This window comes from Hippopotamus amphibius, chromosome 3, assembly GCF_030028045.1.
Source record: "Hippopotamus amphibius kiboko isolate mHipAmp2 chromosome 3, mHipAmp2.hap2, whole genome shotgun sequence".
Lineage (NCBI taxonomy): Eukaryota > Metazoa > Chordata > Mammalia > Artiodactyla > Hippopotamidae > Hippopotamus > Hippopotamus amphibius.
Window position 1 is genome coordinate 46731204 of NC_080188.1, and position 27897 is coordinate 46759100.

Genomic DNA, 27897 nt, shown 5'->3' on the forward strand with positions numbered 1-27897 from the left:
TTCTCAATGAGAAGTATCTGGCATGCTTGTTATTAGGGCCCTTTGCAACAAATCCTTTGTCTCCTTTCCCCCTTTCCCTGAATCAGACATTTCCCAATGAACCTCACTAAAAAACTAATAGAAATAAGCAAAGTTCTTTAATCCTAAGAAGTCCAGTGATAAGCTTTATGGAGACCAATATTTCTTCTTTAAAATAGCAGTAATATTGGATCACACAATGGCTAGAGCAAGGCAGAGATTGGTGAGTCCCTTTTCTCCCAGCTACAAGTGGGTCTCCTTGGCCATGTGACCTCTAAGCAGTTTCTTTCTTCTGGTTCCAGTGGATTGTTCCATCTTACACACATCCTAGTCAGTTTCCAATCCCTCAGGCTGAATGTCCCTGTTCCTAGAAAGTACTATCCGTCATTCCTTGATGTGCCAGATTCCCAGATGACTGGAAGGTCATTGATGAGTGATGCAGTGACCATTCCAGGTCTCCCTGGCCTGGATTCTGTTTTCTTTGGGGTTTTATTATTCACTGTGTGGTCTGAGGAGCAGCTGCATCACCTGGGAGCCTTTGAGAAAGGCAAAATCTCAGGCCCCACTTAAGACCTTTTATAGACCTACAAAGTCAGAATGGACATTTAAACAAGATCTTCAGATCATTGTTTCCGCATTAAAGTTTGAGAAGCAATGATCTAGGGCAATCAGTGGGACTCATTCAGTTCAGTTTCTTTTTGGGTTTTTGACCACCTCCTATTCACTCTGTTGGTGAAAGAGGAATTCTGGTCCTGAGACTATGGGGATGGCCAACACCCAACACTGGACAGACGAATCACAGCAGTTTGTTAGTCACATATACTTAGAGCCCAGTTGCAGATACCACAAACCTCACAGGCCACATGAATGTTGTACTCAGTGACAGAGTGAACAACCAGGGGCTGTGGGAGGTAAGCCCCTGGTTGCAGTAACAAGAAGGTGATGCTACCTCTGTTTCCCATTCGAAGATGCAATTGGCTTGTTTGAATAATTCTGTGGTCTGGCCAGGAATTGAAACCTGCTACTTGGGGAGACATGGTAACTGTACTTGGTCCATTTGCTAATAAGGAGGGTTGTATGGCTTGGGACGCTTACCTGAGGAATAGAGTGGGAGGGGATTTTGTAGTTAGAATACTCGAGCCCCCCATCCCCAGCCTGCGTTCTTCATTTCACCAGATGTCAAAGTAGCACGTAGTATTTGGACTGTAATTTTGGACTACATGGGGATGTCATCTTATAAAAGTACTTACTGATTCCACCATATGAAATGATATGCATATAAACCACCAAGCATAGTGCCTGGACTATGAAAAATGCTCAATAAATATACATCACTCCACATCTCCTCTCTGCTTTTAGTCTGAGCCCTATAATAACCATAGCCTCTAATGATTCAGACTCTACCAACATTACCTGAATACCTACCATATGCCAGGCATTCTTAATTGCGCTCACATACATGATCTTCTAATATTCACCCCGATGCTATGAGTCAGTTGTTCTAATCCTTGTTTTATAGACCAGGAAAATTAAAGACAACTTTACCCCATCAAAATGGACTGTGTTTATCATGTCTCATCATGGCATTTATCAATATACTCTGTGATGTATTTTAATAATACGAGAAACTAGCAATGCAGTAGAAACTTCATAAATATACAGATGCCAGTCACAATTTGTGAGAAAGCTGCAATAGAAAAAAATTGAATTTATTTGGCTAACTCAATGATATGAACAGCAGGGAAGATGGGCAGGTATAAAATACTTTGGACTTGATTTGCTAGTCTGATGCAGATGAAGTCTGACAGTAACTAGAAGTTTACTTGAGAAACAGTTAATTGAAAGAGACAGTCTAGGAGATATCATAACTACCAATTTTTCTACGTTATCTAAGTTCTATCTGATTAATTTAAATCAACAGGAGCAGTGCACCTGGACTGTATCTTTTTAGTTCCCAAAAGAGATGCCCACACTCTTGGTTAGAGGTAGAGTTGCGTAGTTGTTAGGAGTGCAGACTCTGAGTCCAGAATTTTTAAGCTCACATCTCAGCTCCTCTACTTTCAGGCTGCGGGATCTGGTGCCAGTCACTTAACTTTTCTGTATCTCACTTTCCACCTGCAAAACATAGATAATAACAACTTCTATTCATAGAGTTGTTCTGAAAAGGAAATGAGTTAATATACCTAAAGCACTTAGAACAGTGCCTGGTATAAGCACTATCAAAGTGGGGACTATTATTATTATGCATCAGGGTTCTGTCATTGTCTCACATAGAGGGTCAATAAAATAAAGTGATCATGGGAGACTTACCCAAATACATGGAACAAAATAGACAGCCCAGGAACTGTCCTCAGTATACAAAAGAATTTAGTTTATGGTAAAGAAGATGATTTCAATCAGTAAGAAAGATAAGGTTATTCAATAAATGGTGTCAGGAGAATTGGATAACTTGGTCTCCCAGTACCTTGCCTTCCATCTGTACTCCACCATATGCTGCGACTGGTGGTACTTTGAGTAATCATGATAGCATCACATACTTTGGATTACCAATGTCCCATTCCCTCAAAAAGCAAGGAAAAATCTATTCATATATTCATGAAATAAGTCAGACTCTCAGTCCCAGAAACCCATTTTAAAAGCTCATTACAGGGACGCCTCCTGGTACCAATTATGTAATCCATTAGGGTGACTGGCAGGATACAGATGGCATATTCAAATAGGGTAATAGAAAAGAGTTTAGTTAAGGCACTATTTAGTTAAGGCTAAGGCAAAAGTGTGGTAGTAGCCCACAAGAATGGTGAAGAACCACAGGGCTAGCAACAAGAGGTTGAATAGCGTACCTAGGTCTCAAGAAATGGAGCGGTTAGCAGAGTGCAGTAAGACCTGTAGTTATTGGAGAGTCACCTGACAGGAACTGTGGCCTTGGTAGGGAACTCTGCCACTACCAACCTGACTCCTGGCAGGGAGGGAGATATGGGGAAAAAAGTACTTTGCCTCTACCTCCTCTGGTACCCTCTGCACTTCAGGAAGGAAAGGAGCCTGGCTGGTCCAGTTGATACATGTCAACCTCCTAGAATACAAAGGAAAGTGAAGAGAAGAGAAGAATGAACCTTAGGAGTAAACAGAATAAGAGAATATGCCAGCATATTCAGTAAGGAAGCAAATGTGTCATTCCAAATAATTGGGGGAAGGGATATTGATTGTCTTCTTAGGTTGCTGAAGTGTCCTAATAACCAGAGGACATTAGCCTTGGACAGGACGAAATCTTTGCCTTGTTATACTGATAGGAGCAGTCTTATTTATAGCCAATGCTTTAATGATGCCAAAATTTAAAGAAGCAGTGCATATAACCTATGTCCCCTAAATTTGCTCATAATATTATGTCTTCTTAGCCTAGAGTCTATAACCTCCATCCATATGACTTCAACTTTTGATTGGATTTTGATATATGTAAATAATAACTAATTATCAGAAACAGAAATTAAGAAAACAATCTGGCCCATATCGAAGTCTAGTTGGAAGAGATGAGTCCAGTCTCAAAATGGAGGTAAAACCGCCGCCCGGTCGCCCCCAGTCCAACTCCGGGCTGTCACTGCCGCCGCTGTGGGGAGGAGGGCCATGATCCAAAGGAACCAGAACAGTTGAGAAAACTGTTTATTGGTGGTCTGAGCTGTGAAACTACAGACGATAGCTTAAGAGAACATTTTGAGAAATGGAGCACACTTACAGATTGTGTGGTGATGAGAGACCCCCAAACAAAACTTTCCAGGGACTTTTGTTTTGTGACTTACTCCTGTGTTGAAGAGGGGGATGCAGCAATGTGTGCTCAACAGCACAAGGCTGATGGGCGTGTAGTGGAACCAAAGAGAGCTGTTTCTAGAGAGGATTCTGTAAAGCCTGCTGCCCATCTAACACTGAAAAAAATGTTTGTTGATGGTATTAAAGAACATATAGAAGAATATAATTTGAGAGACTACTTTGAAAAGTATGGCAACATTGAAACCATAGAAGTTATGGAAGACAGGCAGAGTGGAAAAAAGAGAGGATTTGCTTTTGTAACTTTTGATGATCATGATACAGTTCATAAAATTGTTGTTCAGAAATACCACACTACTAATGGGCATAATTGTGACGTGAAAAAGACCCTTTCTAAACAAGAAATGCAATCTGCTGGATCATAAAAAGGTCGTGGAGGTGGTTCTGGCAACTTTATGGGTCGTGGAGGAAACTTTGACAGTGGTGGAGGTAACTTTGGCGGTGGTGGAAGCTTTAGTGGAAGAGGAGGCTATGGTGGTAGAGGTGGTGGCAGTAGAGGTAGTTATGGAGGAGGTGATGGTGGCAACCATGGTGGTGGACCTGGTTATAGTAATAGAGGAGGCTATGGTGGTGGACCAGGATATGGAAACCAAGATGGTGGATATGGTGGCGGTGGTGGAGGATATGATGGTTACAATGAAGGAGGAAATTTTGGAGGTAACTATGGTGGTGGTGGGAACTATAATGATTTCAGAAATTATAGTGGACAACAGCAATCAAATTATGGACCCATGAAGGGGGGCAGTTTTGGTGGAAGAAGCTCAGGCAGTCCCTATGGTGGTGGTTATGGATCTGGTGGTGGAAGTGGTGGATATGGTAGCAGAAGGTTCTAAGCTCAGAAGAAAAGGGCTACAGTTCTCAGCAGGAGAGAGAGCAAGGTGTTGTCAGGAAAGCTGCAGGTTACTTTGAGACAGTTGTCCAAAATGCATTAGAGGAAATGTAAAAATCTACCACGGGAGGAACGATGATCCATAGTCAGAAAAGTTACTGCAGCTTAAACAGGAAGCCCTTCTTGTTCAGGACTGTCATAGCCACAGTTTGCAAAAAGTACAGCTATTGATTAATGCAATCTAGTGTCAATTACATGTACATTCCTGAGGTCTTTTATCTGTTGTAGCTTTGTCTTTTTCTTTTTCTTTTCATTACATCAGGTATATTGCCCTGTAAATTGTGGTAGTGGTACCAGGAATAAAAAATTAAGGAATTTTTAACTTTTCACTATTTGTATAGTTCAGTTTTTCTACATTTTAGTATAGAAACTTTAACAAAATGCAGTTTTGAAGGTGTTTCCTTGTGAGTTAACAAGCAAAGAAGATCATAGTTAATTACTATTTTGTATGAATTTTGCTAAAGTTAACTGTAAAGAAACACCTGCTGACTTGCAGTTTAAGAGGAAACTGTTCTCCCCATTTCCAAACCATGAAATGAATGGGTTCTGACATGTGGAGAGAATAGATATTTTTATGTGTGCAATGTGTGTTTTAGATAATAGAATTGGGTATTTAAATTAGCATATTTGTGAATTTAATAGCATTAAGATTTACCTTCAAATGAAAAATCTCGAAATTCCTATTTGGTTTTTGTACATTTTCTTTCAAAATGTAATCATATGATTTTAGTGTATTAGCTTTGCTGAGAGTCCTAGCTGTGTTTAGAACATCTCCATTCTGCATCCACCTTGGTCACATGTGCACTGCTGCCATAGTTTTATTTGGGTGTAAAGAATGTCTACTGGGGCTTCCTAGGTGGCGCAGTGGTTAAGAATCCACCTGCCAATGCAGAGGTCACGGGTTCGATCCCAGCTCCAGGAAGATCCCACATACCGCAGAGCAACTAAGCCCGTGTGCCAAAAAAAAAAAAAAAAAGAAAAAGAAAAAGAATGTCTACTGCCCTCTGTTTAAATTCTGGAAAGGGGTAGTGAATGTTTTCCCTTTCCTTTTACCTTAAGAAACATTCTTAAAATCTTCAAAATACAGGACCACTAAGCCTGCTGTATCTGAGCAAATTAGTGGCTCCTTTTTTTTTTTTCCTTTTTAAAGCACAAGAGGCCCAAAAATCTTCAGTTATTTTCCTTGGTTTAATATATATATATTTTGATACATGCTCTCAGAGCAAGAGAATAAAAATCATGTATTGTTGAACCCTTAAGAAAAATCCCATTTATAATTGCATCAAAAGAGTCAAATGCTTAGAAATAAATTAATCAAGAAGGTGAAAGATCTGTACACTGAAAACTATAAAACATTGATGAAAGAAATTGAAAAAGACACAAATAAATGGAGTGATAGCCTTCCTCGTGGGTTGAAAGAACAAATGTTGTTAAAATGTCCATACTACCCAAAGCAATCTACAGATTCAATGCAATCTCTATCAAAATCCTAATTGTGTTTTTCATAGAAATAGAACAAACAATCCTAATATTCACATGGAACCACAAAAGACCCCCAACAGCCAAAACAATCTTGAGAAAGAAGAAGAAAGCTGGAGATGTCACATTTTCTGGTTTCAAACTATATTACAAAACTATAGTAATCAAAACAGTATGGTATTGGAATAAAAACAGACACATAGATCAGTGAAACAAAATAGAGAGCCCATAAGTAAACCCATGGATATATAGTTGATTAATTTATGACAAAGGAGCCTAGAATATACAATGAGAAAAAGTTAGTCTTTTCAATAAATGATATTGGGGAAACTGGATAGTCATATGCAAAAGAATGAAACTGGACTACTATTTTACACTACACACAAAAATCAACTCAAAATGGACTAAGGGATTATATTTAATATCTGAAATCGTAAAACTCCTAGAAGAAAACATAGGGGATCAGCTCCTTGACATTGGTCTTTTCAATGTCATTGGCCTTTTCAATGTCAAGGAGTTGACCCAAAGCAAAAGCAACAAAAGCAAAAATAAACAAGAGGGACTACATCAAATTAAAAAGTTTCTGCACAGGAAAAGAAAACAAAAATCAACAAAATAAAAAGGCAAGCTATGAAATGGGAGAAAATATTTGGAAATCACATATCTGATAAGGGTTAAAATCCAAAACATATAAAGAACTCTTACAACTCAGTAGCAAAATTCAAACAATCTGATTAAAAAATGGGAACTGAATAGACATTTTTCCAAAGAAGACATACAGGTACATGGAAAGGGGTTCAACAACAGTAATCATCAGGGAAATGTCAATAAAAACCACAGTGAGATACTACCTCATACCTATTAGAATGACTATCATCAAAATGACAAGAGATACAGCCATAAAAAGGAATGAAATTGAGCTATATGTAATGAGGTGGCTAGACCTAGAGACTATCATACAGAGTGAAGTAAGCCAGAAAGAGAAAAACAAATACTGTATGCTAACTCATATATACGGAATCTAAAAAAGTGGTACTGATGAACCCAGTGACAGGGCAAGCATAAGGATGAAGGTGCAGAGAACAGACTGGAGGACATGGGGTTGGGAGGGGGGCACGAAGGGGAAGCTGGGAAGAAGTGAGAGAGTAGCATAGACATATATACACTACGAACTGTAAAATAGATAGCTAGTGGGAAGTTGCTGTATAACAAAGGGAGATCAATTCGATGATGGGTGATGCCTTAGAGGGCCAGGACAGGGAGGATGGGAGGGAGTCGTGGGAGGAAGGGGATATGGGGATATATGTGTAAATACGGCTGATTGACTTTGGTGTACCTCAAAAGCTGGTACAAGAGTGTAAAGCAATTATATTCCAATAAAGAGCTCAGAAAAAAAATGATGAGATAAGTAGTAAGGACTTCCCATGATCACATGAGCCAATTCCTTAAAATTACTCTCTCTCTCTTTTCCTCTCCTTCCCTCCCTCTCTCCCTCTCCATGTATATATGTGCATTGCCCACCTCACAGGACATGCATCTAAGAATTCTCAAAAAAGGAAGAGGGATGGAAAAAGGAGGGATGGAAACCTAACTTGGGAAAGGAGAGAGAAGGGTGAAACCTTCCCTTCCCTGCTTTCCTGCCTGGAGAAAAACTACCAGCCAGGGAAGTGGAAACACTTTATCTTTAAAATGAGTTCAGAGTTTGGATCATTACTTGGAACTAGATATCTTACTCTCTGAATTGAAACTGAGGTTGTGATTGTACAATTATATTTTATTGTTGGTATGCAAAAGTAAACCAGGGCAGGGAAACACTTCCTCCACTGAATATATTTTAAGCAAACAAATAAAAAATAAATATACTTTTTGAATATATCCCAAGAGTCCTGCTTTTCAAGGTACCAATTACACAAGTATTTCTTTCTATGATTAAAATGCAGTCAATATTTAATTTTAATATCAATTTAATGAATATTTCCATATTTCTTATAAATCCTAACTGCATACATTATCTGTTGTACTATCTAATAATGTCTTTTATATGAGGACTTACATGATAAATTCCTCAAAGATCCCCCTAAAAGTTAGATTTTTCAGGAAAAAAATATTTTTTAATTTATAATAAAAATTCTATTACCTTTATTCCAACTAATATTTATTGCCAATCTACCACATGTAGTGATAACAAAGTGGAAACTGCTTCTTCCCTCTGGAGCCACTGGGGAGACAGTTATCACATAAATAAATATGAAATTACAAATTTTGATAAGCATTATGAAGAAAAACATTGTGTGAGGATATAACAGAGAATAACAATTTAGATTAATAAATTTAGCAACTGTCCCTCTGAGGAAGTAACATTTAAGCCTAGCCCTGGAGGAGGAGTGGGAGTTAATTAGCTCTGCAGAGAACAGGAGAAGGGCAACACGCCCCCCGCTGGAGGTGGGAAGCCTTGGGTATGTTAAAGAAAATGTGACTGGAGTGTAAAGAGGAAAAGGGAGGGCTCCGGTAAAGGAGTCTGGCAACCAGTCAGGTTATGAAGGGCTTTGGAAGACACTCTAAGAATTTTGGATTATATCATAAGTTCAGTGGGGAACCATGAAACAATTTGAAGGAGGAGACAGTTTGATTTATGTTTTTTGAATGCTCGCTTTGGCTACAGTTTAAGGAATAGATCAAGGTGGGCGAGAATGAAAGAGAGAAAATGCCCCAGATAGCTACCGAGCTATTACAATGGTCCAGAGAGATCATGGTGGCTGGTGGGATGGGGAAGACTGGTGAGGTTGAGCTTTATTTTGCCAGGTCTAGTGATGGATTAGATGTGGAGAGTGGGCTGAGGGGAAGAGGTGTTGAGGATGACTCCCACTGTACAGAGGTTTCCACTTTCCCTTCTTTGCCCTCAGCCCTGATCCACTTCTCAACCCAGCTCCTCTCCAACCTACCATCCATTTAGCACTTGAGTTCAACAAAGATGGTGTGAGGCAAAATGACAGCCTCTGTCTACCCCGAGAGTTTGGATACCCACACTGAGAGAGTTGGGAAAGTAAAGAGAAAAGCACAGACCTGGCACTAAAACCACTAATAAGGAACATAGCCATTTGGCCTGTGACTGATTGGCAAGCCACAATTACAGGCCCAAATGACAGCCCTAAGCAATGTATATTCTTTTTGACAATTGCACTTACAGCAAGAATTCATCATCCAAATATTAACATAATATTAAAATTTAAATAATATTTAAAAATTTAAATGATAATGATTCTAATTTATCACCCAAACACGAAATAATAATGAGAGCATTTGTCTTAGAAACGCAGTGTGGTCTCTTGCTTTAACTATTTCTAAAGTTATTCTGCCCATTTTATCACTGCTGTCTGGTCCAAACCCAGATGATGCCCTAGTGTCAGAAATCACATAGATCCATAAATCAGACAGACAAGTATAACAGAGTGTCATGGTAATGGGCTCTGAAGCATGCCAGAGAAACCGATATTATAGCTGGAATAAACTCTAAATTACTGTTTTAAAAGAGAAAGTAAAGGAAAAGAATGACTCCCGGGTTTCTGGCACAAGCAACCAGGTAGATGGAGTTAGCATTTATTCAGACAGCACAGTCCGAAGGGGGCAGATGAGAGAGGATAAACAGGTTTCAAACATGTAGCATTTAAGATGCCTGTGAGGTACCTGGGTGGGGAGATCAATTTGGCAGTTGTATATGAAGATCTGAAGTTTAGAAGAAAGATCCAAGCTAGAGATAGAAAACAACTTTCAATTGTTGGAATATAAATTATGTGTAGAACTTCATTAGATGATAAGATTACCCAGCAAAAAAAGTGTAAACTGAACTGAAAAGAAAGCCCAGGACTGAATCCTAAGAATGTCTACGTTTAGAGGAAGAGAAGAGGGAGACAGACAGAGAGGCAGAGAGAGAGAATGTGAAAGACAATGAGGAGTGCCGGCTTGAGAGGGAGAAGAAGAGTAGGACCTTAGTGCCCTGAAATCCAAAAAGAAAACAATTTGCTCCCTATTTGCTTTTAGGAAATAGATCTGGTTCTCAGAGGTGGGAGCTAACTCAGCCCACATTTGGCATATTCTGGGTACTAATAATTCTCTACGCTCTGCTAACCTATAAATCTTCACATTTCACTGACTTTGCCTGCTCATTCCTCAGTTGGGTTGCAGGCAATACAAATTATGTTGGGCATTTGCTCAAGAAAACAAAGAAGATAAGGCCCCAAAGGCTACCAATTGGTCTAAGACAAAGCTCATAGCTTCAAATCACTTCCATACCCAGACCCCCAAATTTAACCTTGTAACATTCTTGAGTGAGGAGTTGGTGCAGGAGAGGAGCTAAAAGAGAGATGTTCGAAAGCAAAGAATAAAAGACAAAGAAAAAGAGAGAGAGAGAGAATCACTTTAGAGACATGTCTCTTCTACCAGATTCTCATCATTAAAATCTTTTAGCCAGGCTTTCAAATCTTTACATGCTGAAATGGATATTTTGGAAAAGAATGATCTCAATTTGGCATACAGCCTAAGGTCAATCAAATAATTTAGAAGGCCTCTATTTGCCTCAGGAAAATTTACAAAGAAAAGGGAAAAGTATCAGTTCGGGAGTCCCCTGCTTTAAAAAGAGAACTGGATGATTCAAATCATTTTCAAACAGGCTTTAACATTTTTTTCAAAGATAAGCAAAATTATTGTGACTTAAATGTTTGTGACACTCATTGTAGCTAGTGTTTGGTGATGTTATATTTTTTCTTTTTGACGTGAAAGATAGTATCTACGATTTATTTAATTCTAAATCTTAAATCAGGAATTCAACTCCAGATTATTAAAAAAAAAAAAAAAGAGTGCTTAGTAACAGACTTTAAAATTAGATCTGTATTTGAGACTAGCTACTGCAACTTACTAATTATATGACATTGGGCTAGTTACCCAGCCCCTCTAAACTTGAAAGTCTGCACCTGTAAAATAAGTACCTCCCAGGGCTGTTTTGAGGATTAAATGAGATAAAAGATATGACACACTCAGCCACTTAACTGATGTTCCTAATCTCTGAATTTACTGTCTCCGTAGGAGACACTCATAAAATGATCCTCCATGCAGAAGTTATACATTTCCTTGGCGACCTCCCATTGGACTGGACAAGGAAGTAAGGCTGACATTATTGTCTTGCCAGTACCAAATAGTGTTCTGATGTTAATCATTGTAGGACATATTGAAAACGTACGAATTATTCAGGAAAAAGTAAACTCTTTGGATTTCTGGGTAGGAGCGTGAGCTATTATATGATGTTGATAGTCACTCTGAAAACTGAGAGAATGCCTTCACCTAACCAGGTTTGCATTATTAGACACTACATTCCTGGAGAACAATTCCACTTTCTCCTTTTTTCCTTTTTCTTTTTGTCAGTAGCATATGCTTGAAAGGTGAGAGAGTCAGTCCTGAGCAGCATAAAAGAGTGGATATGGGCATCATTACAAGAATTTGATGATAGCAAACATATGGTCATATACAGAAAATAGGAAAAAGAAAAAAGATAATTTAAAGTCCCAGTTTTACAAACAAAACCTGAACATTTTGTTATTTAGTTTTAAAGATAAGTAAATGAAGACTCAGAGAGACATTTAATTATAAACAATATAGCTGAAATTTGTATCTAAGTCTTTCCCATCTTGACATACTAGGAAGACAGAATTACTATCCCTCAATTCTTTACCACAATATATCCACTTCCCTATATCCACACCCTTTGCATATAGCTTCATACTTCCTCCCATTATGTAGGTGAAGTATATCTTCCCACCCCTTCACTTGTTGTGGCCAGTAAAATGAGGGGAAAGTAATGAAGTACCATGGTCTTCAGAGGCCTTGCATGCTTTCTGCTTGCCTTGCTGGACCTCTGCCTTCACGGTGGAGAGTACATGTTCAGGTATTTCCAAAGAGGAGAGTCACATGGAGTAGAGCCACCCCAGCCAAGCCTAGCCCCCCACCAAACCCAGAGCTAATCTGTAGAAATAAAAGCTATAATATTAAATGATTGTCATTGTTAGCCACTTAGTTTTGGGTTAATTTGTTTTGCAGCAATAGCTAACTGATGCACATGGTCACAACAGATTGAGCCTGACATTATTCATATTACTCTCATTAAAAAGACTTGCTTCTGCAGTCGTGAAGGTGGTAACACAGTAGATCAGCTGCAAATGATATTTTTGAGAAAGTTCTTAAAAGTATTGCTGAGAAGTCAAAAAGGATCATTGGGATATTTGATATCTTATATTTGAGGAGGAGAAAATCTATTCCTGATTTTCCCAATCTGAATTTTCACCTTAGTTTCCCCAGCTTCAATCTTAGCTTTCTGTTACCTGCTGTGGTCTCCTCCATCAGTGTTTCCTAAGTCCAGTCAGCCCAGCCACAAATGACTTTACTGAATGCCCCATCTTTTATTTTCTCTTACTCTGAGCCACTTATGATTTTCAGTTGCAATTTTCTAAAGCAGACTAGGTCCTCATTATTTATGGGAGCCTGTTATTTATGAAACAGTCTCTTGAATATAGATGTCACCTCCAAAGTATTAAATAATAATTGTGGTGGCTTTCTATCGGTAGCAATCTGAGGTAGATGCAAAGCTATTTACTCAAAGTGAAGGCTGTGTCATTAATCAATAAGTCCCCAAAAGACTGTCTCCTTTTACATTCACTCTTCTCAGTCATCCTTTGTATAGTCTATTTTTTCAGTTTTCCAATAAAACTGCAATGAAAAATTAGGATAATCATCTCTGTGGAGAATAAAAGCACTGGTGCTCCTCCTAAGAAAAGCTATCACAAGATGATATATAATTAGTCATCAGGTGTATGACTAGTTTTATTTCTTAATTTAACTTGCTATGCAATGTGTCCACGTGTGTATGTAGATAAATGCATTCATTTGTTTTGCTACTCCTAAAACATTGTAAGCTTCTTAGAGGTAAGGACTCTGACTTCCCCTTCTCTGTGGCTCTAGTGCCCATCAATGCCATGAGCATAGTAGATACTCAATAAACATTTAGTGAGTGAATGCATAAATCCTTACTCTGCATTGCTCAATGTTCAATAGAAACAATTTTCTTCAGTTGTGCTTTCCAAGTAAAACAACCTGCAGAAGCACCCAGCACAGCCGGAGACTCATGGGGCTACCTCATTTGTTAAATATGTTTTTCACCCTCAGGGCACTACAACACTCTCAGAGGTAGGTGCTAACAGTTGCTTTAAAATTATTAACCCTCAAGCAAAAGTAACAGAAAACAACCCTCCCTGTGTGCCCCTGTTAGTTGCAAAATAAGCAGCACTCCAATGATTGAGAAGCTTCTCCCTTGACCATCTTTTCTTCTCCTTCCTTTGCCCTACCCCCATCTCCAAGCACACACAAAAATCGAGTTGTTTCTATAATATTTACATTGTGTAACTTTCTCACTCAGTTTGGTTGCTTGGGTGAGCCTCAGAAAACAGAGGAAGAAAATCAATGTGAGTCCTTTCTGGTTCACTGCTACCTGCATCTGTGTTCCTGAGTCCACCCTAAAGGGATGACTCCCTAAGCCCTGTTCAGGTACCCTTTGCTGGGATGGCTTCAGTCATCTGCTGCTGTCTCTCTTTCAGGCTCTCCTCACTCTGTTCCATTTCCCATTTTGTACCAAAGTGATCTTTCTAAAACACATGCATTCCCCCATTTGAAAACCAAAATAGCTTCCATTACCAAGAGCAGCGATTGTTAACTTTGTATGAAGGACTTCTCTCGTCCCACCCAAATATCCATGTGCATAAATCCGTGAAACTTCACATACAATCTTCTATGTTCCTTTTGGATCCCAGGGTTAAGACTTTGTAGCCCAGGGAGAAGTTTCTACCTCTACACCTAGCATCCAAGGTCCTCTGCAATTTTCCCAAACTATGTTTCTCAGCTATCTCATCTCCCCAGATTCTCCTAACAAATTCAAACAGATTTGTCACCCAGAATGCTTTTCCTGTTTACTTTTCCATGCCTGATAAAACTGAAGTCAGAAAGCCTGGATTCTAATTAGCTAAAGGACTTTATTAAGTTATTTATATTTTCTGAAGCTCAGTTTCCATGTATACAAATTGACAGAGCTGGTTTAGATCAGTATTTCCCAAAATATGATATGTGAGACACTGATTTTAGGTGGCACACAATCCATTATTCTTTATTTTAAGAATAAAACTCTGTGTTTGCAGAGAACAGATAGGTGGCTTCCAGAAGCAGAGGGGTGGGTGAAATGAGTGAAACTGGTCAAAATATACAAACTTCCGGTTATAAAATAAATGTCACGGGGATGTAATATACAGCACAGTGACTGTAGTTATCAAAACTGTATTGTATATTTGAAAGTTGCTAAGAGAGTAGATCTTAAAAGTTCTCATCAAAGGGAAAAAATTTTAACTATGTGTAGTGATGGATGGTAACTAGACATATTGTCTGATCATTTTACAATATACACACATAAATTGTTGTACACTTGAACCTAATGTAATATTATTTGTCAATTACGTATCAAAACATTTAAAAATAACTTTAAGAATCGTGTTTATTTTAATACAATTCATGGAGTATGTGTATTTATAAATTCTGCATTTTTTAGTTTGTAATATAAGCTTAATGGCACATCTAAACTATAACTTACCGATATTCTTACATAGGACAAAGATGAGTGTTTAAAATGTCAGTCTGAAATCTATTTAAATGTATATTCAGTATATAATAGGTGATACAAAGGTACTACAAAAATTAGCAAGATGAAACCCAATTCTGAAGCCTGAGAAGCACAGGACCACTGAATCTCCAAGTTTCTTCCCAGCCTTCAGCCACGATATTTCCTTAGGCTCTCTCTTCAAGGAGAATTTGGCTCCCAGAGCTAAACTTAAGGTATCCTATTCAAAACAATAAGGAAGGAGATCAAAGAGCTACCTCTTTATTCTCAACAAGAGGAAAAGGTGATTTAAAAAAAAAACAAAACATTTTCTATTTTTAGATAGAGACAAGAAAGAATTTGATATGCGTTGCCCAAAATCCACCAGGAAAGTATTGCTGGGAACAGAACCCAGATCTTGCTCCCTTGAGACTGGCATTGACAGTTTTGTTAGAGCCAACTAATGGCATAGTTATGACTCAAAACACAAATGAGCATAAATTCTTTTCTTAATGACTAACACATACACATTCAAATCCAGATAGAAACTGCAGCTGCTCCCTCCAACTACTCTAAGTTTGATGAACAGATGGCAGGCTTCCTCTGGGAATGGAAAGATTTAGGGCTGTCTCATAGATAGAAATTGCATAAAGTTAGGACCCCAGGAGGAGTGGGTGTTGTAACTACAAATACATTTAAGAATTCCTGCAAAAATGGTCTGGGTCCTGTGTGCTGTCCATCATTCATGGCTATGGTGCTTTTGTATTTAAAATATTGATGACTCAGAGGCTAAGTATCATTCAACCAGTAGATGATATAGATATAGATATAGATATAGATGATATAGATATACATATAGATGATATAGATATACATATAGATGATATAGATAGATACAGATATAGATATGTGATGACTATTGCACTCAAAAGGATTAAAATTTCTAAAGGATGAGGTTTTTTCCCCATAATTTACCATATGATATCACTTATATGTGGAATCTAAAATACAACACAAACAAACATATCCACGAAACAGAAACAGACTCACAGATATAGAGAACAGATTTGTGGTTGTCAAGGAGAACAGTGTGTGCGGGAGGATTAGGAGTTTGGTATTAGCAGATACAAACTATTATACACAGGATGGATAAACAAGGTCCTACGGTATAGCACAGGGAGCTATATTCAAGATCCTATGATAAACCATAATGGAAAAGAATATGAAAAAGAATATATATATGTTTGAGTCACTTTACTGTGAAGTAGAAATTAACACAAATTGTAAATCAACTATACTTCAGTAAAATTTTTTCAGAAAAGAAAATCCTGTGGTTTCTCTTCAGATCAAATAAATCTTTCGCCTTTTCTCCATAATTTAAAAGTAACCATCCTAACATCCCCATCTTTACAAAAGACTAGGTCCTAGGAATTGAGAGCTGCTTCCTTCCTTGAGAATTGTTACATATTGTTATTCCATAATGTAAAATCAAACATAATGGGGAAAGAGAGAGTTGTTATTTCATGTGTGTAGGGTTTCAGTTTTGTAAGATGAAAAAGTTCTGGAGATCCATTGCACAACAATGTGAATAAACTTAACACCACTGAACTGTACACTTAAAGGCTGTTAACATGGTTAAAAAAAAAATCAAGCCCAAACTAGGAGGTGTTGGAAGTTAAATCTGAAGAGCCTCCAATAATCTTGGATTGAAATAAACCTGGGAAAAAAGCAAAGAAGAAAAGGAAATAGAGAAAGCACGTCACATACATTCAAAGATGCATCCAGCTAATGCTTTTTGGAGATAAGCCTGTTAAGAGGAACATAAGGTAACTCAGAATAAAAATGAAGCGAATGAAATTGTGAGGAGAAACAAAGGGACGCCTTAACAAGGGATGTAAAAACATCAAATACCAAGCAAGTCACTTATATGAGGAGATGGCTCTGATAGTAGAATGTGGACCAGACCATAGTAGGCTTAGTGGAGGGACAGCGAACAAGGTGCAGAGGCACACAAGGTGCAGAGGTACTTTAACCACTGGCTAGACCGTAGCACACAGAGGCTCATCAGCAGTCCCCTGCTAGCCCTTACCATCTCCTCCCTCTTCAAAGTTTCATCATTTTTAGTTCTCACTTCTAAGAAAAAAACCAAGGCCAATTTTCAATCAGTTAACTCAGAGTCAGGAGCCTTAGATTCTGGCCTCTGATTAACAAACAGTTCCCCTTGAAAATGTTTTCTCCCCATCTCTTTATCTCTAAAGCAAGAGCTGGACACCCTGGGGTCTTGGACCTCTTCCTGTGTCAGTAGGTACTGATTGGCCAGACGAAGAATAACGAAGTTTGTTATGCTAGTTGGCTCTCTGCCTCATCTCCTCCACCTGAATAACATGCTACCTGACACTTCGTAGAGAAGAGATCTTCAAATTATACCTGGGGGGAGGTGAGCCTATTCAGTGTCACCTGGGTTTTAGGCATTCAGGAAAAATGAAGTGTGAGAAATAATATATCTTAAACCTTACAGATGATATGATGAAGTGGGAGCAATAGAAAAAAATACATAGATATGTTTTTACAAAGTACTCTTAAAACTCAGCAATAAGAACACAACCCAACTAAAAAGTGGGTTAAAGCCAGGATTAATTGAAGGTGGAATGAAATATGAAGATGCGGTATAGTTCATAAGACAAAAGTGGCGTGGAGCTTTTAACAGCAAGCAACTTTTGTATTTGGAGAAGTATCGTCCTAAAATGCAGCTGCGCTTCAAAGACTCCAAAAATCATAGAAACAACTGTTGCATTCAGTAAAACTGGGGTGCCTGATGTCATTGCCTGGAAGTAGAAACTGAGGCAGGGCAGAATTTGTCATACATGTTAGCCAGCATGTTGGCTTGGTAAATAAGTCTAATGAAGTTTCCATAGCAGTGTTGAAAAGTGGTTTTACTTGGCCACAAGCCTAGCAGAATGCAACCTCTATGTTTGGGTATGATCAACCTATTTGGACACTTAACAAAGGATTCTTGCTGTTCACATTTTAAATGTGCTTATCGTTTGTACCAATTGACCTTTCCTGAAATCATCAAGTAGTGAATCATGTCTTTAAATCTGTTTCCATGCCAGAATCTTATCAATATATAAGAAATTTAGAAAGACTAGGTGCCAAAATACCCAGCACAATACTTGTATATTTTTAGTGTCGTATGGAACTAAAATCTCAGTAACTATGAACACTCTGGACCTTATGTGGTTTATTCCTTCCGTCATTTCAAACATAGAAAGTAGGGCCTATACAGTTATTTGTTCACAATATGTTTACATCTCCCACACTCATACCAGTATACATCAGATTTGCTCCTTTTGTCTTTTTTAATTAACCAAGTCTTACAGGGATTATTTAATGTCTTTCTATAAATCTCATTTTGTGCTGTTATAGAAGACCTCCATTTTGAAAAATCTGCATTGTACAGAAGCACATGTCTTTAATGTCTCCAGACAAAAAAGACTTACAGTTAATTTTAATGTTTGCACTTTGGGGTGCAACTTACAGGGAGGGCCTGAAAAAGAATGGATGGGGGCTATTAAGTAATATTTTTAGTGAAATGTTGCCTTTGTCTTGTGCAGAACATATAGAATATGTGCTTTAATTTAGTAAATATTTTTTAAAAGGTAGAAATACTTTGTTATTGTAGCTAAAATAATATTTAATCATAAAATTTCTGAAATTCTTGTGATTTTTTTCATACTAATCTGAAGTTGTTTACCAGCTTATTCTTGTTTGAAGTGTGATTCCCATCTTCTCTTGCAAAAAAAAAAAGTGGGTTTCTGCTAATGAATTGAGCAGACATTTAACATTTTATATGTCTTTTGAGTTGTATAACAATATTTGGATACTTGACAATTTGTTTTATTATGTAATTGATAAAATGGTGATGTGCTTTAACGTTAGCTCATATTTATAGCGTCCAGGAACATGTGGTTATCGTTCTGTGGGAGAAATAATTTGTCAGTGTTCACCAGCTTGTAAAAATCTAGTGCGAGAGCTTAAACATTAAATAAATGATGAAATGCATTTATCGCCCAAAAAAGAAAAGTGGGTCAAAGATCTTAACAGACACCTCACCAAAGCAGATAAGATTGCAAAAAAGCAAATGAAAGATGCTCCACATCATATGTTATCAGGGAAATGCAAATTAAAACAACAGTAAGATACCACAGTCCACCTATTGGACTGGCCAAAATCTGGAACACTGACAACACCAAATGCTGACAAGGATGTGGCAACAGAAGTTTCATTCTTTGATGGTAGGAATGCAACATGGTACAGACACTTAGAGGACACTTGGCAGTTGCTTACAAAAATAAACATGCTTTTACCACAAAATCCAGCAATCATATTCCTTGGTATTTATCAGAAGGGGTTGAAAACGTATGTTCAAACAAGACCTGCACACAAATGTTATAGTAACTTTGTTCATAACTGCCAAAACTTGGAAGCAAACAAGATGTCTTTCAGTAGGTGAATAGATAAATAAACTGTGGTACATCCAGACAATGAAATATTATTCAGCACTAAAAAGAAATGAACTATTAAGCCATGAAAAGACATGGAGGAAACTTCAATGCATATTACTGAGTGAAAGAAGCCAGTCTGAAAAGGCTGTATACTGTGTGATTCCAACTACACAACATTCTGGAAAAGCAAAACTATGGGGACAGTAGAAAGATCAATGATTCCCCAGGGTTGGGGGTGAGAGGAGAAATAAACAATTGAAGCACAGAGGATTTTGAGGGCTGCTAAAATACTCCGCACCATACCATAATGATGGACACATGTCCATCATTTGCCCAAAACCATAGAATGTACAACATCAAGAGTAAAGAGGAATGTCAGCTGTGGACTTTGGGTGATAATGATTCATCAAATGTAGGGTCATCAGTTGTGATAAATGGACCCATCTGGTGAGAGATGTTGACAATGGGGGAGGTGATGCATGTGCAGGGACAGGCATCATATGGGAAATCTCAGTACCTTCTATTCAATGTTGCTGTGAACCTAAAACTGCTCTAAAAAATTATATTAATGAAATTTCAAAAAAGAATATCTGAATAAGGTTACTGAAAGCAAACAAACACGATCTTTATGGTGAACAAAATAAATAAATCAATATATTGCAAATGGAAAAGGATAGGAGCCACAATATGGTTCGAAATTAAAGGGAATGGAGTCATTTAACAAAAGTGCCATAGAAAGTAGAACTATGTCAACTTACAAACAATCCAAGACAAAAAGATGGCAAGCAGAACACAATAAGAAAAACTGCTGTTTCGTAGGAAACTGAGGGAATAAAGCAAATTCTTTTTTAAAACATTCAAGAAATAACATTACAGGGCTTATAAAGCCTGACTCTCTCTATAAATTAGACATCTTGAACCAGGAAATCAATACACCACTAAAAAATTATGATCATGATTCAATTCTGTTCTTTTTAATTGTTATTAAGTTATTTTTATTCTATCCTCTAACAATAATTTTTAATATTTTACTTGTATTTGGCTTGTAACAAAATGTAGAGCAATCATTTCCTCTTCTGTTATTAGCTTGTTTCAGGACTTCCTCTTAAGAAGTTTTCCCATTCTTGAACTCCTCATTTTGATTTATTTCTTGGCTACTTAGAAGACACAGTCGTGTAAGTTTTTCAAGAAGAATATGCTGCTGAAATCCTTCTGGAGTCCCTGGATAACATAAGATGTCATTCCATGGCTTTCACATACAAAGGATACCCTGACTGTATGTTTCTTCTTGGATCACAAAATGTCCTCCCCAAACTCTGTAGCTGCCTTCATTGTCTCTTAGCTTTTGGTGTTTCCAAAAATCATCTGAGAAAGGCGTCATTTTTGTTCCCTTTGTTCGTGTCATCTTTTCCCTACCTTGTTGCATAAGGAATTTTTTCCCCTTGTCCTTGCAATCCATGAAAATTGAGAGAATATGGCAATTTATGTACAGTCATCCCCCTTTATCCTCAGGGGATGTGTTCCAAGACCCCCAGTGGATACCTGAATTCACAAATAGTACCAAACACCATATATATATACACACATATATATGTATATACTATGTTTTTTCCTATACATACCTATGTATGATAAAGTTTAATAAATTAGGCACAGCAAGAGATTAACAACCACTAATAATTTAAAACTTAGGAATTGTTTATTTTTGGAATTTTCCATTTACTATTCCCAGACACAGTTGATTGCAGGTAACTTAAACCACTGAAAGTGAAACTGCAAATAAGCAGGGGAGCTAGTGTCCTGGTAAAAGTTTAAAAACAAGCTCTCCAAAGAAAGAATGTGTACATACTTCTGTGTGTTTATTGTAAATTTTAATGATAGAGAGAATGCATACCACGCAAGTGGTAAATAATAATAAACATTATAATTCTCTTTATACTAAATCTCATGTAGCTAATTGGCTCTTACTGAATGATTTCTCTGATGTTTACTGAGCACTTGTTATATAGATATCCTGTGGTTGCAATCAAGGAATTAGTGTAGTTCCAACATGAATGTTGGTTGATAGTTTCTTTTATGTTAATAAGAAGTGAAACCACAAAAACTTATGTCAGAACGTCACTTATCTGTCAGTGACCTGAGTGAATTCTTTTCTTAACAGATAATTTTTGAATACTGGGAGAATGTTTCTTCAGTGTTTTGTGCACTATTCACGACACGTGATGACAACAGACATGGCATGCTTTTAAGTTTGATCCTCATCATTAATGTTTTCTCCATCGACCTTCTGGTCTAGACGATCAACAAAATGAGAAACCAAGCCCTGATTTGTAGCATTTATTGATTTCAATGGTGTAAATACTCCCAGCATGGCTGATTTCAAATTACCACTGTGACATAACTGTGCCCAGGGTAGGGAAGAGAAGTGTGGCAGCACACCGTTGCACAGTGTTTCCTCTGTACAGTTACATAGGCCTAAATGACCTCAGGAGCATGGGTAATAGTAACGTGTAGTGAGATAATTATGGAGTGATGTTTTGAGCATTTATTACCTTTGTTTTGTTTTTTAATGGTTTATTTATTTAAATTGAAGTATAGTTGATTTACAACGTCATATTAGGTGTACAGCACAGTGGTTCAGATACACACACACACACACACACACACACATATGCTTTTTCAGATTCTTTTCCCTTATAGGTTACTGCAAAATATTGAGTATAGCTCTCTGTGCTATACAGTAGGTCCTTGTTGGTTATTTATTTTGTATATAGTAATGTGTATTTGTTAATCCCAACCTCCTAACTTATCCTTCCACCACTTTCCCCTTTGGTAACCATAGTTTGATTTCTATGTCTGTGAGTCTCTTTCTGTTTCAGAAATAAATTCATTTGCATCTCTTTGTTTTTTTGTTTTTTGTTTTTTGATTCCATATATAGCAATATCATATGATACTTGTCTTTCTCTGTCTGGTTTACTTCACTTAGTATGATAATCTCTAGGTACATCCATTTTGCTACAAATGGCATTATTTCATTCTTTTTTATGGCTGAGTAACATTCCATTGTATATATACCACACCCCAATGTTCACAGCAGCACTATTTACAACAGCCAAGTCATGGAAGCAACCTAAATGTCTACCTTTGTTTTTAATACAATTTACTTCATTGTAACTTAAAAACTTTTCACTTTTAATAATGGCTGTGTTTAATGACCAGCTCATAGAATTTCTGAAAGTTTAAAATTTAAAAATCAGCTCTCACAAGCTAGTATGAGGTTTCTCCAGCACATCATTAGGTGTGGCCCTACGCTGGGCTCTTCGCGATGGTTTAGCCTGGAATGTGAGGAGTGCAATCAGTCTGCATCTCTCTAATCTCTTTCTCTCTCTCTCTCTCTCCCTCTCTCTCTCTCTCTCTCATTCTCTCTCAAGTTCCATATAGTTTTTCGTTGATCACAGCTTTTTGTCCTCATTGTTTTTGTTTCTGCCCCCATGGAACACCTATGATTCTAAAGATGAATCACTGATTCTCTATTTCCATGCCAATAACCTTCACTGTCATGATGCTGGGGGTTTTTTTCTTTGAATTTACATTTTTTCCTATGAACCTTGGAAAATCTCTCATGTTTGAATCAGGTTTCTGCAGTATAAATTCTGCTTTCATTGCCATTGTATTGTTCATTTCTTCATTAACTTCCGGTGTCCCATCATTATATTTTTGGTTTAGGAAATTCTGGAAGCAATTTTATTTTTAAACCATTGTAGAGAACATATGAGAGTAGTCTGTTGTCTCAAATTTCAGAAATTACACTGTATATCTATGTTAAGGGGAAAAAAACCCAAAAAAGAAGCAGTATAGGAGAAAGCAGAGAAATCCAGTAAGTTCAATGTAACTTTCTTACATATGAAATAAATTACATAGTCATCATAAAGTAACTGTTACTGTCTCCTATACTAGCCAAGTTCCTCATCTTTTTTCAATTCTCTAAAATTTGTCTTACCAACTTTAATATTTATAAAAACAGTAATGTTTAAATTTCAGACTGATGAATACAAACTCTTTAACAAAATAATTTGACACGGGCATCCATTTTGCTTTTCCTTGAATGACAGGAAAACACAATAGAGGACTTTGTCGCTTATGGTAAAGAGAGATGAATCAAACCTAAGTAGTAGAGAACATTCCCTCTAGCTAATTAGTCAACTAACAAAGGCTCTTATATAGTTTACTAATTCATAAACTCAGTGTCCTTATAAAACAGGACAGGGAATTTGCAGCACAGCATCTAAATAAACATTTAGGTTCAAAAGATTTGCCTTTTAGTATTCCTTAAAGCAAACTCTCTTTTTTAAAAAAGACATGTATTTCTGATTTCATATTTTCCCGTTATAAAAGAGGGATTGTATTGTTTCCATAAGTGCCTTTTCTTCCTATCTCAGGTTTTTCTCTCCTTATAATTTTCTATTTCTATTTCATAGAGTATGAGTCTTCCTGAATGATACTGAGAATTCCCAATTTTTTTAAAACTTTTTCTGGTTCCTTATTCATAAATATCCTTATATAACCTTAGGTATATACAGTCTCTATTTTTGAAACTACATACCTTCTCTGAGAATTCAGAATATTTCCCTTCCCTCACCTTCCCATAGATTCTATATTGCTGTTGTATTTTCTCTTTCTGTGTTCATCACCAAAGGAGGAAAGAGTCCTCAGTGTTTGCCTGTCCTCCTGAGTGCTGGTTCTTAAATCAACATCTGGAAAGCAGCATGATAAACAAAGCCCTCTTTCTCATTTCTTGTGTTGAGCAGGCCTTCATCATATGCAGCTTTATTACACTGAATTAAAGTGAACCTCTAACCCCACTGATTCTTTGATAGTCTTTGATACTCTGAATTACTGCTGAAAATGACAATACCCAGGGTATAATGCTGCCTGATCTCTTCCCCTAGTTCCCTAGTCTTATTCAAGAGGCCCAAATCTCTCATGATTCGATGCTCTATCTCAGTCCCTTAAATGCATCCTGCTTTGTTCTTTTCTAAAAGTTTCAGGTTCTGAATGGGTCCAGAAGAAGCAGTGTGAATTTGGGAAGGTATAATACATTGGCTCTTTCCAAAGTAAAATCCATGGAGCAGGGGAATGAGTGGCCAGTTATCTTTTTGAACAAACTCTGGAGATTTTGTCTAGAGACAAAATGGTGGTGGAAAGGTAAAATATCTTCTCTCCTTTTTCCGTATCGATGAGATAATACTGTTTCATAAGATAAACTGTGAACAGGCCACCTATTCTTCTCTAAATCATTCCACTGATATTTACTTATTTATCTATCTAGATACATTCAATTAAATTTTAACTGGGCATGGTTTTTATATTATCACTAGAGTCTAGTCAATTAACATACAAGCCTAAAGTATATGGATGAATGGAAAGAAGAGAGGGGGAGGGAGGGAGGGAGGGAGGGAGGAAGGAAGGAAGGAAGGAAGGAAGGAAGGAAGGAAGGGAAAGATGGAAATTTAATATCATCGGGGCAAACCTCAACCAATAGGGACTAGAATCAAAGACTAAATGTCCCAGATTTTTATCTCTATGTGGGACAATTTTGAGACGTGCTGTACATGGCTCCTCAAAGGGTCCCCAGGAGGGTTGAGATCTACATGTCCACAGCTCATTAACATACTTTTTATTGATTTTCCTTTACTCCCTCACTTGTGCTTACTGACTCTCAAATAAACCACTTGCACCCAAGTCTTTATCTCAGTGTTGTTTTGGGGTGAAATCAAACCAAGACACAGATGCTATAAAAATATCACATATTAATCTTTGTTTTGGTTTGGGATAAGAACTGCAGCCTGAAATATCAGCCTAGAACAATAATCAAATGTTCTCAGTCTTCAGAGGCAATGCCATCTCATACAGTAAACTCCCTTGTTATTTTTAAATTCCTATTCCTTGTTCCCCCTTCATCCTTGGTTGGCCTCTGTTCTGTGAACATGAGTTAATTAGAATCATTCTCCTACCCATGAGCTCTTCTGATTCTCCCTCAGCCAGTCTACAGAAAGGCAGTTCTTCCTGGGATGCCTTTGAGGCCACCAGCGGAAGGAAAAAGCCAATGGACTCTCATCTGGAGGTCTGTGCAGTTTGCTTTTACTCTCTCCCTGCATAACAATATTGAGCCAATACAATCCATCCACAGGGACTAAACAATGAACTACTGAGTTGCTACCAAATTTAACAAGTACTTAATCTAATCCCAAAGTCTCCATGAGGATCTTTAGAAGAGCTATATGTAAGTGACCAAAACCTTGGGTAACTTTACACATAGCTGAATGCTATCTACAGAGACAATGCAAGCCTTCCTGGTGATTTTCACATTTGAATATTTTTGGGGCCACTCTAAAGTTTTTAGTTGCTTTGCTTTTCTGTTTTGGTCATATAGATTCCTTACTCTGCAAAGAAGAAGAACAAGGCTATTGTTTAATTTTTTGTTTAAAATTGGCAGATATTATATTAGGAAAAGGTAAAGGAGTCATGGAGTTTCCACACACATCTGGAGAAAGCTGCTTTGGTCTGTCAACACCGCCCAGGAGTCAAGGCTTGTTACTGGTGCTATTTGGTCTATAAAGAAGCAGATGGCCCATAAGAAGCTGTTTCCTCTGTTTCATTTGCTTGCAACAAAAGCACTAAAACTCTGGTTTTGGACGGGGGTTCTCATGACTAAGCTACCTAATCCACTCGCCTTTGAGATTCAGGTTCAGAAAAGGATCACCCCAAAGTCAAACAAACACTTCCCAGGATGTCCACCAGGTGATTGGCTTCTGGGGCATTCAAGCTCAGAGAGATGCTGCCCAGTACCAAGGAACACTTTACTCAACTTTATCCTAAGTTTACAAGCCTCAGTGAACATGAAGGTGGGACTAATTATGCTGGGTCACTTGGAGAGTGATAGGTGACCTGTGCTGGAGTGAAATGGACCTGCTTTCCTACATTGCCATCATCATGCTATGACCAAATGATCCAGGTACATTTTCCAGGCTGGCTTGAATTTCTTCCTTGTCCTTCACCTCCAGGTTCACTGCCAGAGGACAATAGCCTCAGACCCAGGAGATCTCCCTCACGGAGCCATAGACACAAGTGTGTAGTAGCATCATTAAAACCACAAGGCTAAGAGTAACTTTCCCCCAAATTTTCCTCAGGAATGAGGCTGGGATAAGGTATGATCCATATGGGGATCAGCAGGATTGGAATCCAATAAATGATGATAACTAATGCTTACTGGATCTTCACCTGAACCAGATACCGTCCTATGTGTTCTGCATTCTGCAGCATATCGGTTTTTCAAAAGATGGCTACCACAATCTACCCCGTCTTCTATAATCTTCTTACAGAGTGATGTCGACCCTCCTTCTATTCAGTAGTAGGATCTGTGACCTTTCCCCTTGAACCAGAATGGACCTTTGTGGGTACTTCATTCAACGGCATATGGAAGACGTGACACCATGTGAGTTCTGAGGCTAGTTCATTAAAGGTGATACACCTTCCTTGTAGGTCTATTGGAACACTTGATCTTGGAACCCAGTCTCCATGCTGCCAGGAAGCCCAAGCCACATGGAGGGGCCAGATGGAAGTATTCCAACCAACAGCCCCAGCTGAGGCCACAGTGACTCCAGCCACAGCCACCATCTGACTGCAACTGCAAAACAGACCCACAATAGGAATGATGCAGCTGAACCCAATCAACGGCTAAAACCATGAGCAACAAAGGAAAATAATTGTTCTTGTTTTAACACACTGAATTTGGAGTTATTATACAGTAATAGATCATTGGGATATATTTATAAACTTATTTAATCTTTATAAAAACCCATGAAATAGATATTATTATTCCTGCTTTACAGATGAGGGAAAGCTAGGGCATTGAATGGTTAGGTCATGTGCACAAGTTAAGTGGCAGAGCTTGGTTTCAAACCCAAGAAATCTGGTTTATTAGTTTATGCTTTTAATCTCTATGCTGCTTCTTTTATGTCCCTCTTCCCTATAAAAAATAAATAAATAAATAAATAAATAAATAAACAGGGAGAGCGAGGAAAGGTGAAAAATCAGTGCTGGAAGTGGTGGGAAAGGGACTGTTTTTTCAAGCAGATGGCATCCATCAATTCAAAATTCCTTTAGCCAGGAGTCTCCATCCCTACCTAGGAGACTGGGCTATTATAAACCTCTTGGGAAACTAGCACCAGTTCGTTTCTACACCTGCAATGCCAGGAGCTGGTGCTGGAGGCGGCCCCAGAGAAGCCATTCATTTGACTCCATTCCCATCTGCATCATCTCCTTTACCTAGAAGATTTACCTACCCTACCTGACCCTAGAGTGCACCTCTGGAGAACACCAATTTCTCTAGGGTGCTTTACCAAACCAACAAGTTTTGTTGTTAAATCTGAAGCCTGAAGGCAGGAACTGTGTAAATACTCAGCAGCAATTCCACAGCAGCCGCCTGGGGGCGCCCCCTGAAGTA

The 27897-nt window shown here is 37.9% G+C and overlaps 1 pseudogene; it reads left to right on the forward strand.

The window, feature by feature from the left end:
- Nucleotides 1-3559: 3559 nt before the first annotated feature.
- On the forward strand, nt 3560-4667 carry LOC130850044 (heterogeneous nuclear ribonucleoprotein A3-like; annotated as a pseudogene).
- The last annotated feature ends 23230 nt before the right edge of the window (nt 4668-27897 follow it).